Source organism: Mugil cephalus, chromosome 8 (genome assembly GCF_022458985.1).
Source record: "Mugil cephalus isolate CIBA_MC_2020 chromosome 8, CIBA_Mcephalus_1.1, whole genome shotgun sequence".
NCBI classification, from domain to species: domain Eukaryota; kingdom Metazoa; phylum Chordata; class Actinopteri; order Mugiliformes; family Mugilidae; genus Mugil; species Mugil cephalus.
This window is the reverse complement of record NC_061777.1, coordinates 23,070,536-23,083,165: the sequence shown is the minus strand read 5'-3', so window position 1 is coordinate 23,083,165 and position 12,630 is coordinate 23,070,536. Positions and strand designations below refer to the sequence as shown.

Here is a 12,630-nt window from a genome sequence, read left to right as displayed (position 1 = left end):
CTATAACTGGAAACACTGGATCCATTGCTCCTCAGATATGCAGGTAGCCTCTGATTGACATGTCAGGCAAAATTTGTATAATTATAAAAAAAATCCTGGCATTTTGTCTCAGGACGTTAGCTCCAGAGATCGCTAGCACATTCTCCACCTGTCCACTCAGAAGCAGAAGCTGCACTGTGCACAAATATGTAGGTAGGGTATAGATTGTGAGGACTTACCAACGAGGAAAATCACATTTCATTCTGACACCTCTCTAAACTCTGGACTGGAAAGTCTGATAAATCATCCAAAATAATTAATCCCCAGTCAGTCAGGCTGTCTTCAAACAGCATGCTAAATCTTACAAAAGGAAGGAGAAGCGTCTGAGCGTTACAACCATCAGCAAAAGGTGTGACTGGTGTTGTCAGCCATTATTCGTCATACCCTGCTTCATTTAGAGAGTTTTTGGCGCCTGATGCACCAGAGCACATCCTCCTTGTCAACACTTCTCTCTCTTTAATTCCAAGGTGCACACCATGACACACATGCACACGCGTTTTATTTTTTATTTCTCACTAATGTACCCGTAACACATCTTAGTATGATCAGGGAGGCTGTAATCCATTTATTGTCAAGTCTTATTTAAAATGGTATCAAGAGGTATCATGAAAACATCTTATTACAGCTCTTTCAAACAATCCTGCACCCACTGAGAATCCAATGAATAACTTTAAATGTCCCCCAATTAGAAACTTCAAATTACAATCCATGACTGAATGCTCCAAACGAAGGCCAATTACAACACCTTATATATCATCATTAAGTCCGACCATTGTTCTGCTCCTTTCAAACTCTGTGGTTACAATCAGGGTGTCTATTGTCATTGTGTGGTACATGCAGGGTAACTAATTACACAGTCCTATGATTCATTAGCAGACTAGCACACTGAAACCTGAGAGAAGACACGGTAACTTCAGACGGCCAAATGATCGGCTCAAATGAATATGTGAATATGAAAGAGCAAGAGGGAAGATTCAAAACAGACATGAACATACGAGAAAAAAAAATAAAGAAATCATCCCATGCTCAAAACCCAGTTTCAAAGTTTTTTGAGGAGGACAAAATTAAACAATAAAACTGTGGGCGGTGTTTGTTTCTCGCGTCTTTCAAGGTGGGAGAGGAGCGGTGCTCTGAAGGGGACTCGTTTCTGTGAAGCTTCACCATTGAGGTCAGCTAGCGGGAGAAGAGGGAGGCTCGGTAGGTGCAGCCATCACCGCGATGGCCCACTTTCACCTGAAACGACGAGCAGCAGCAATGCAACACAGCTAACCTGCGATTGTTTATTCTCTCTTAAGAAATGTCAATCTGTTCTCTCTCAGGTGTGCTGCTCTTCCTCTTGTTTTTGTTGTTTTCTCCCCCCTACTCTCTCCGTTTTCCCATGTCGATTGCAGCAAGATCAAAGCGACGCCGCTGGAAGAATCTGAATATTTCAGGTGTAGAGAGAGGGCTGCGTTTCACACCACCTGTGTAGCGCTGAGAGACGGGTCCCTCCTCTCGCTCAGACTCGGTTAGCGGGGCCCCTGGGGCCCGGCGACATAAACCGGGGCCACCTGTCTGAGAGAGAGGGAACACTCCTTTACCCTCCTTCTCTCCGTCGTACTTTTATTTTACAGCATTTGAACCAAAAATAAATGAATCTAAATAGAGCGGTGAGAGTGGGAATAAAACTGGTGCCGACAACAGGCAGCTGAAAGCTTTGAGCACCGTCACAAAGGCTCGAAGATCTGGCAGACGAGTTCCTCTGCCGCAGAATGGGAGCAGCCACTTGAAAGGGCAGTTTATACATGAATCATTTTATAATTTGCCCTGTTGTGAAGCAGAAGGTGGCTCTCATGTATTAAATGATGAGCCCGGTCAGGAGATTCACCGGGATTATTTTCTGCCATAACGGAGTGCACAGCGCGGAGTAGTTTCGTGAGAGGATTCTGATCACATCATCAGGGCCGGCGTTTCTGACCCAAAGCAAATAAAAAGTATCCCTGAAGTCCGCACCAGCCTTACCAGTTTGATGTAGCTGCTCTCCTTGGAGGGCTGTGTGCCTTGACATGTGTGCATGTGTAAGCACTTGTGAAAGGGTGTGTGTACTTGCACATGTGCGGACGTGTGTTCAGGGGGGCGTGGAGCAGGTTCCACGCTACCAGTTTCCAGCCATGTCTCTCAAAAGGGCCGTAAAGTCTTTACAGCAAATTCCTTACATTCATCTGTGTCAGAGCACTCGGCACACATTAGGCGTTTACACGGGAGGAAACACAATCTATTTGATGCTACACTGCCCACACGTCCAGAGCCCTCCTCCTCACACTGGAGATTCACAGTGTTTAACTTCCATTTCATATTCTGAACAGGCAGGCAGACAGGCAGGCGAGTGCAGGGAATGGACTCCATCTTGCTGTAAATCAGCATTTAAACACCTGACTAAATGTAATCTGGAAAGAGTCAACAAGAGGCCCTCGCATTATGCTGCTCAAGATATTTGTTTTTATTTATTCTGGAATGTGAAATTGATTTTTGTTCCTCTCCCTAATGATGTATGCAAACGGCGAACTGAAAGAAGTACACTTCATTTTTTCACCGGCTGATGCTGCTCCCCGTCTTTTAATATCAGGGGTGCTTACGAGAACAAGTGGAGGTTAATCTAGGGAGCGGGTCATAGCTGGACGGCTCTTTGTAAATGTCAGCCGGGAGATCCAGGCCTTTCTTATTACCACACTAAACCAACACGGCTGACGGCTGCAAGACGGATGTGTGACTTCGAGGTGTCTTCCCCCCACTTCTCACCCCCATCACGGACCAACCCCATCACAGAAAGCCTTATTAATCAATCGATTTATCGCCATAAATCAGGGCAGGCTTTGATTGTATCAGCAAGTCATGCGATCAATCAATTAGTCTGGACCTAGCGGCCCAATTTACCTAAAGAAAGATGAATGCTCCCTCACATCATCCATTTGGTTGTCCGTTTACCCATCAAACACGGCTGCTGTTGACTCCCAGGCCCAACAAGCATCCTTTTATTGATTTCTGCAGATTAAACTTGCAAAAGAATCAAAGGACATTTAACTGACTGAGAATAATTCTGCCTTCATTTGCAGTGAAGTACGTCCTGTGCTGTCTTTTGATAGCGTTGCCTCATATCATCAAAACAACAAAGTGTGAGCATCAACAATCTGAAAGTATGAGTGATCCAACAGCCTCTGCTACAGAGGATAATAAAGTGTATGAGAAAAATGTGACACAATGGGACGAATAATAGACCATTAGTCGTCAACCCTTACCAGGTTTATGTGGCAAGGCAAGAGGGAGTGAGCGGGGGGGGGTGGGAACTGAGCAAAGAAACAGCTGGATGAACAAACTGTTGAAAACATATGTATAATGACATATTTGTTTCATATTTTATCCCAACTGTGAATTCCAATCCACATTGTGACACCAGCTGCCGCGGTCCAATGCCTTCCATCTGCAACTCTGTGTCAGGATGTCTCCAAGGACGGGCTGCAAAACTTTAGGGACGACAAAAACCGACAGGAGCAAGTAGAGCACGACAGGCTGGGCTGCTGGAGCCTTGGCGTGCTTCTCCCCCAGCGGCGGGTTGGAATGTGGCAGACTGCGGAGCTGCCGTGGAGAGGAAAGAACACCGGGGGCTCCCCGGGGAGAAAATCTGTGGTGGGATTAGAGCCCCGCCAGACCTGGTTCTGCTTCACACCCTCAGATCCTGCTGCGTTACAGCCAGGGGGAGCACCAAGCTATCTGTGGGGGCTTTACAGTTCTGTCCAATCTCCCCGAGCCTCACCATGTAATTAGAGATAAAGACAGAGGGCTCGGCTACTCAACCTCAATTCTCCCAGCTTCACACAAGGCTGCCCACCCATAGGCCCCAGAGAGACCCCACAACGCTGCCACTACACCAGCAACCGTACACGCAAGCTAGCTACAAACCCAATCATCTCCCAACCAACTGTTCCACGGACTAAACATTTAAGATACTACAAGGTACGGTACATGATCCTGATTGATTGGTGTTCAAATGCGAAGTGTCCCGAAGTTGCTACACCACGATCCAAGATGGCGGTGTGCTTTTTTTTTCCCTGATAGTGTATTCCACATATTATGTGCGCTGAAGAGGTTTCATATTGCAGAATTCTCAGGTAAACAATAACCACCGTAAATAAGTAATTTTTCTTCATATCTGAAACTTCATCCAGGCAAGGAAGAAAAATTTAGAGGATATAACGAAGGAGGAACTCTCTACTATATCCAAGAAACATAAAATTATACTATGGAAGGATCCATTATTCATCTCGGATACATTTTTCATTTAAGAGTGGGCTGGATATGAGCAATGATGAATGCATCGCCCAGGATGCAATTTGTATGTAAAATAACAGAAGATTACAGAATATGTTTTAAGTGCAAATGCAGTTTGTTGCCATCTAAGTAGAAAAACGCATTCCTACAAAAAGGAATAAGACCTGAGCACCATGATGCCGCCTCATAAAATCACTTAGCCCATAGCTAGGCCCCTCGCCAGTCCTCAGAAAGGGTCGCAAATGAGAGGCTCAAGTGATGAATGAGCCAACTGCAGTAGATTTTCATCCACACGGTATGCACTAGCTCTTGGCATGCCATTTGAAAATGTGGAATAAGTAAACCGAATAACTGAGGCTAATTCAACGCACATCCAGCTCAGCGGCACACTTCCTTAAATTCCACCCCTGTGCAGTGAAGGCACACTTACAGACGCTTTTAGCTGCATGTCTACGCACAAGTGCACACAAACATACAACAGTGTTTCGCTGCCTGCCAGGCATCCACATGTTCCTCTCAGGACTCTCTCTCTCTCCTCATCAGCTTCACTCGGTGCACACCGTTTCAATTCAGCGCGTCTCAAAGACACACAAAGAACCTTCCCCTGCATTCACAGTACAAAGATTGAATACAGCCCCCTAACACAAGACATGCCCACCACAGAGCATGTAATACAACTCATTACCGGGCACGCAGGGTGTAGAGGGCTGTGATGGGAGAGACAAGCACAACAGGGAAAGAACGGGGGGGCCCCCCCCACACACCGACGTCTCCATCCTTCTTCACAACTAACAGTGCTCTAAAACCCGCCTAAATAACTAAAGCAATCCGATTGATTTTTCCAGGTTCTCTGAAATAAGTGTTATAACGGCAGAGGAAAACCAGAAATACTGTTTACACTGCTTGGATGTGCCAAGCAGCCTGCAGGCCCTTGGACATCCCTTTTTCGCGAAGAACAGCATTCAGAGCTTAATTCAGGTCTGAGTTGCATCTTCTCCCCCATCCCGCCTCTCCCGGTCTGTGGCTGACCCACAAGCAAACTGTGTCCCAATCACAAAAAGGCAGTGGGACGGTGTATCTGGGTCAGGCACATTGATCTCAGCCCCGGACTGCATGGCTCTGGGGTCAGGTTTTTTTGTATGCCGACAAAAGACAACCCCTGACCTCAGAGCCATGGTTTGGTGCACGTGGAGGCAGAAAGAGGAAGCTGTGTTTATAAGGTGAAGGAGGGGGGAGGGGGGTAGCGTACTGATAAATCCACCATTGCAAACGGCCTCATGAACCTTCCTTAACCTCAGGGCAATCGCATGACCTGAGGCAAAGCATTACGCACATTAAAAAGACATGAACTTCAGAGCATTGGAGTTTCAAGCACGCAATCAATGGGGCCACAGGTGCAAACATTTTCTGCACTGCCAGTGGAATGCCCCTTATTCCCCCTCCTCTTAGGATTACAGTGGAACCTGTTTTCGCACCGTGTTCATGTTAATGTCAGCAATAATAAAGACCTGCAGCACAAGAAACAATAAGAAAAAAAAAACGAGCGTGAGCTGGAGACAGCTTTTGGAGGTGGGCTAGAAACTGTGCGGGGAGTCGAGAGAGGGGGCAGGATGTGAGGAGTCTGTCAACTTCTCCCTGTCTGCTCCTGCGTTCGCTCGCTTCAGAGTGAGGGGAGCAAATGGGCCTAATTCACACTGGCTGTGTGTGAGTGTCTCTGCTGTCTAGCAGCGTGAGCGGGAATTAGATCTATGGTTTGTAGCCTTCATCCCTTCCCAGACAGACTTGTTCCGGCTCAGAGGCGCTGCCTAATCCGCACCTCTCTCCCGCTTGCACTCCCAGAAAATGACTTCACACAGCTGCCTCAAACGCCCAACGCAGCAATTCTCGTCTGACTGAACTCCCTGCTACTAAAAAAAAAAAAAAAAAAAAAAAAAAACTCAGCAGACCTCCCATAGCTCATTTAACATACCAATTCCTCCCCAAAGCCCACCCTACCCCCCTCCTAGGGGATGAAAACAACAAGGAAAACAACTAGAGCCCCACTTGATAATTTAAGGGCTCTTTTCTCCAGAGAGCTGTCAAAATCAGCAGTGCAGTGGGAGGAATTCAAAGAGCGAGTAACACCTGAGTAGCTGGTTTCAGATGTGACGAACTATTATTAGCCGTGCGCTGCATATGGCGTTCTTGACACAGCAGAGGCATTTGAGTCACTTGGTGGTTATCTGGCTACTTCAGCTCATCCCTGATCCTCTCGCCCCTGCATCCGTCTACCAGTCCCGCGAAGCAGATGAGAAACTGAATGTCAATTCACGACGAGGACTCTGAGAACACAAAGCCATTCGGGTTCTCACATTATGGTGGTTTCGTCTAGTTGTTGACAAGGACACAATCATTCTAGATAGACAGCGAGAGGGCTGCTCCCAGGCACGGTGGCCCACTTGGGTCGTGCAGGACAACTCTGGATAATGGCGGAGCCACTCAGACAAACACTCCAGCCTTGAGGACAGGAAACAGGGAGAGGTCCTTCTTATGTACCAAAGCCTACCTAATGGCTTTCATCTGTTTCATGAATACGCCACCTACCAGGCAGTGACGCCGTGCAGCTCTTTACCTGCTTTTGTCCTATCTCGGAGCTGCAATGACAAAAGATGCTCCGGCTGGCTCTTCGAGAGACATTTTGCATCTTCAGGGAAAGTTGAATTTTTTCATGAAGGACAAAAACAAATGTCAAAGTGGCAAACGTTGTCTTCCATGCGCTCAAACGAGAAATGCGGCGCGGTTCTCAAGAACTCCTTAGGCAGCAGTGGGAAACAAGTGATATTACAAGAAAAGGAGAATGATTAAAGCCTAATATGGCATAGTAGAGAGGGGAGAGAGAGGTGATTTATCCCTTCACGGCCTTTTGACACTAAATTAAACTGTTGAGTCCATTCCCCCGTGCCAGCTAGTTATCTTTCCAGGCTAATTTAACACTATAATTTACATTCCATATAAAATACATCCTGATGTGGTGCTGTCAAGGCCGTACATCATTTGCAGAGAGTGCTCCAGTTTCAGTGAAAAGGACAGAATTAGATCATATTCATGATGCAATTAAACACTTCAGTGGGAATCGATGTAAAACCGATGAGCCCTGAAAACAATGCATATGGCTGAGAACATTAGAACACATTACCTACCCTTGGATCCCTCGCTCCACAGACGCAATTTAAAATCCTCCACTACTCCACTCTCCGTCTCTCCAGATTCATAACGCACAGCGATAATAAATGAATTTTTCACAAAATTATTCAACTACTAAATTGCCCATGGTAACTGAGTATCAGATGAAAGTGATGTGAATTATTAAGTAGGGAAACTGTTTGTTCTCACCATGTGTGTGCGTAATAAATCGGCCAAATGAGGAAAGAGAAGGGGGCTCAAGAGGGGCAGGTTACAGTAAAGGGAGATCTCGTAATAAACATCGGTGTTGATGTAAAAATGGGAAAACTCTGTCTGCCGCCTGGGCCTCCAGCTGGGATGATGGTATCGACCAATTTCCCTAGGGCGGCCGTGTGGGTTTTCTTACGGATACAGAGAGCAGAGAGGAGAACATTACGAGGCACTGCTGCACATTCTCATGTAAAACTGGCAACGGGCCCTCGGTAGCTGGCGAACCACTGCAACAGCCAGCCAACGTTACACCACCTCACCACATTTTACATAATCAGGCCGACAGCGCAGCAGACCACACACTCACACCGCTCCACTCCAGATCACATCATCTACCTGTCACACTCCTCTCCGCTGCCATCACACTCACTTTGATTGGTTTGAAGCCGCGGATTCACAAAAGCCAAACTAAAAAACATAAAATATCCCAAAGAAATTTGAAGTCTTATTTGCATTAATCACCATTTTTCTCCTCACCAAACTCATTTCCGTTTCTAGAGCCCAAACTTGTTGATGTTAAGAAAGCAGACAAATGTAATGAAATTCTGAATTTAAGAGCCATACAGGGGGGCAGAGGTACAGCAATTTGTAACCATTTCTGACAGGATGAGTTGGCCTCTCCAACTGAAACAGTAATTATGCTTAATGGTCCTTTAATCTGTCCATCAGGCGGGAGGTGAGCAGCAGGGTCAGTCTAAAGTGCTCCCGGCCTCACAGTGTGTCAGGGTACAGTCAGAGGGGTGAGGAGCTCCACGAGGAGGGCCGTTCGCTTCACTGCAAAACATCAGCCGGCTGCAGGACACGGGCCTCCCTCCAACACACACACACACACACACATTAGTCAACACATCATACACACCGCCTCCTGCATGAAACAACGCTTACAGCGACAAGAGAGAAGCGCGTCCTCTGGATGAGTCCGAAGTGAACAGATGAGTGAGGAGGAGTGTGGGCACCAGATCTAATCTGATGACATCCTAATCATCCGTGATGATGTTCTGGTGAGAATTCTGAACTATCGGGTCCAGCTGGTGCCCTGGCGCTCTGCCATCAAAACTTGCAACTCTTTCGCTTTTCCGCGGAATCACGACTGTTGAAAGGTGGTTTTCGGAGCTCGGATAATTCCGGTTCACATTGGAAATCCCGGGTCGTGTCCCCTACATACCTCGACAGTCACGCATGTCTGAGCGGCCCTATACACAGACAAAGCCGGGGCGGAGAGAGCATTCCAAGCAGAAAGATGGCACTGGGTCAATCCCAATAGTAATAGCAAAGACACAGGGCCCATACAAAAACAAGGGTGAACAAATAGTACCTTTGTACCCAGCGTCATTTGTACCCAGCTCAGGCGCTTGGCTATCTCAGAGCTTGGCAGATAGAGCTCCTAGTCCCAGCTATGCATCTGCACTGTATTTGTTATCTTGGACAAGCATTCTCCCTCACCGTTTCACTGGCCAAATAGAGAGGGGGGGAGAAAACGAATCACTCCTAGACCTACTCCCGTTGTTCCCTCAGCTGTCAACACTTCTCACAGACTTCACCCCCGCCTAGTCACATCGATACAGAGAAGTGACTGCCGTTTGCTTTATGATTGCCTTGTTTTATTCTCGCGGCCGGGCTTTTTCTCAGCCTTCACAGCTCTAATCAGACCGCCCTGCCCGGACAACAGAGCCATTGTCTCTTAAAGTGAAAGAGGCAGTGGATCAGTGAATCCCTCTCCATTTTCCCGCTTTATTAGCCCAGCGGCACACTACTGTTTATACTAGTGGGTATTCTGTGTTTGCTGAGAACAATTACAGTATGACAAATGATCCGTCAATGCCATCTATCAGGCCAGAGCTGACAGGAATCCTATAGACGGGGCAGCCATTCGTCCCCCGCTCCCCATCTCTGGGGTCCCATGCTTTAGTATCCATGACAACGTGCAAGCCACTTGCCACGCTTGCCACTTCACAGTGAGAGATGAGCGCCCGTGAGTGGCTTTGAAAATTAGCCTTTGACACCCCATGTTGCACTGCACTCCCACCCTCCCAGCCCACAGTCCCGCCCCTTTGGGGGACCTCGGAATGGTCACAACCCTTCTGCACATCGAGGCTTACACAAACACAAAGGCAGACACATAGCTAGGCGCTACTATAAACATACTTCTATCGGTCTCAGTGTGTCAGTTTTATTGTCCCTAAGCTATATGATTCTCAACATTAACCTCACAGACACATTACCTATCCCGCATTGGGAATGAAAGAGAAGAACCAGCGTGGCCAGTATCCATAAAAAATAGGGTAAAAAAAAAAAAAAAAAAAAAAAGGTGCCTGAATGCACATGAGCTGCCAGCACATTATCACACAGAACAAACTGTCTGACCGCTCAATTCTTTCCATTCCTCGTTTTATAAATGACTTTCTGGAAGTGCTATGGGTCCAAAAAAACAAAAAAAAAAACAAACAACAAAAATCATTAAATTCTGTAAAGTATTTGTTGTTTCAGTCAGGGGTGGTAGTTCACTGCGCATATGGAATTTAAATAAAGCAAAATATTCAAGAATACCAGAAGAACTCCATCAGAAACTTGCATAAAGCCAGTGAAAACAAACTTGCAGACTTAATAAATCACTAGTGAAGTGTGAGCGATGTTGCGGGCCAAGCTACAATTCCCATTTGACTCGCAGACACACCTCTTTGGGGTTGTGTTTATGCCATAAACTCCACTTGGCAGCTGAGGATCACATTGCTACCGTGAAAGAAACAAACAAAGCTGTGCAAATGCGGTGCTCTGTCAGAAGCAACGGTTTTACGGCTTGTGATTAATCATATTTGGAGAAACATTAAAGGGAAAGGAGGAAACCGGCTCCAGCACTAGGAGGTAAGGGTGTCAACTGATATAACCCACCACTGACATCAAGCAGAGCCAGCTAGCTCATTGATGTGGCAGCGTCTCATTTTCACCAGTTTGGAAGCAGACAGTTTTGCAGCGCCTTGCGGTTCTTAATTATCTTCCGACTTTGTCTAATTCAATCAACACAACTCAGATCTGGCTGCGAAATGGCACTCACATCCCCTCAAGCTCAGCAAGTCAAAAAACACTGAATAAGTGGAACAGTCAAACTGACAAAATGGCATAGCACATGAGAAATAACTGCTATTTTATCTCCCGTGCTGAGACCTCATCCACGGCAGAAGGGATGAGGGGAGGCTGAGAGAGCAACCAATCAGCTTTTTGTTTTAAGTTACAAGGCTGTGTTCAGGGGGAGCACAGGCTTTGATGACGCTGCAGATGCAGCCTTGCTGAGCAGTGTGAGGTCACTCTGTTAGCCGAGACTCTTGAGGTCTCTGGCTCGGATGCTTCCTGGCGAACCTAATATCCGGTTAACACATCTAACTACAATGTCAGACATCGAGACAGTGCACTGTTTCGCACAGCTTCCTCACGACCATACATTTTTAATAGAACACAAGAGAGACATGTGTGGGCACATGAGCGCACCCACATGCAGGGAATTTAAAGGTCATTAGGGATTAAATTGTTTTCCAATTTGCAATCTAAAAAGTGAATGACATAATGAGAGGAGGTGATGTGGCTGAACCCATACCCCCTCAAAATCCTTTTCCACATCACCCACTATTCCCACCCATTCACCTCCCATCTAATTCCAAGGGCCACAGCATTATTAGATTTTGACATTATTAGCTCAAATAGCAGAGAGGCCCCGCTGTCATTATAAAGCCTTTACTTTTGCGCTGACTGCCAAATCTGTTTTGCACTAGCTACAGACTGCCAAACCCAACAATGGCAGATTAGTGAAGCCCTTCTCTTGTTGCAGCAGAGGTTAATATAAAGTGACAGGGCTAAGTCCGCTCCGATTAAGTATGCTGAGAGATATTACGGCAGTTTGTTACATCAGATCGTTATTGGATTAAACAGCATGCACAACAATGAAAGTTTAATTTTAATTTCGGCAGGAATATAAAACAGGCTCTGAGAGTGCTCCTGTCAGAACAAAGGCAGCATTACAATACCTTCTTGTTTTTGCTTCCCCCTTTGCCATTGCTTGAGTGGCAGACATGAGAATAAGTGATGGTAAGTGAGGATGTCAAGCTTTAGATTTTCCCCCCTCCCTGAAGTCAATGCATTATTTATCAACCAACTAAATTCAACGGTACTTCACAAACCAGGTAAAACATGAGGGGATAGAGTAGGTGTTTAATCCCCCGTCTGACCCACTGTTTATTGGTCATCCACTGCTGTGCTGCATGCAGTGATAGCCCAGTTGGCCAGTGCATTGTTAGCACTGCAAGAGGTCACTGCACCTGACCAATAAGCTGTTATTAATCCTCACAGAGTCATCCATTAACCCATCCAATTTTTATGGCCCTCTTCTTTATTAGACGAGCCATCAGCTGTCCATATCTGGCAGAATTATGGACTCCTTCATCTGGGCTGCAACACCCCCTCTTCCCAGAAAGCGTTGGCGTGCTGGGTCAGGTAGAGTGAACCTGAATCCCGGGCCAGGGGAGCAGGGTGGGAAGAGCTGAATCTGCCAGTCTCCTGGGGTATTCCCCATCGTCCCGTTACCTCCGATAAATCTCAGTGCTTTACGATTAGGTACATAAAATGAGTCATAGATCTGGACGGTAAATAAGAGCTTGTCAGTGGGGCTGACGCCAGGCCCAGCTCCTCCTCCACCTCCTCTGCCAGATAGTCCCTCTGTAGCACCGGCCATCAGACTGCTGCTATTGAGCTGGGGCTAAAAAGGCTCCAATAAATAAGCCTGATATTTCCCCCAGGACTTCTACGGTGCCACCCTGAAGCATGCTTGCATACACTGAACAAACAAAAAGGTCCAGAAACAGAACT

General features: G+C 46.6%; 1 protein-coding gene across 3 annotated transcripts in view; it reads right to left on the bottom strand.

The window, feature by feature from the left end:
- The window catches only part of cux2b (cut-like homeobox 2b), an 85,111-nt gene that overhangs the window by 56,725 nt on the left and 15,756 nt on the right, over positions 1–12,630 (bottom strand). The window lies entirely within an intron of this gene.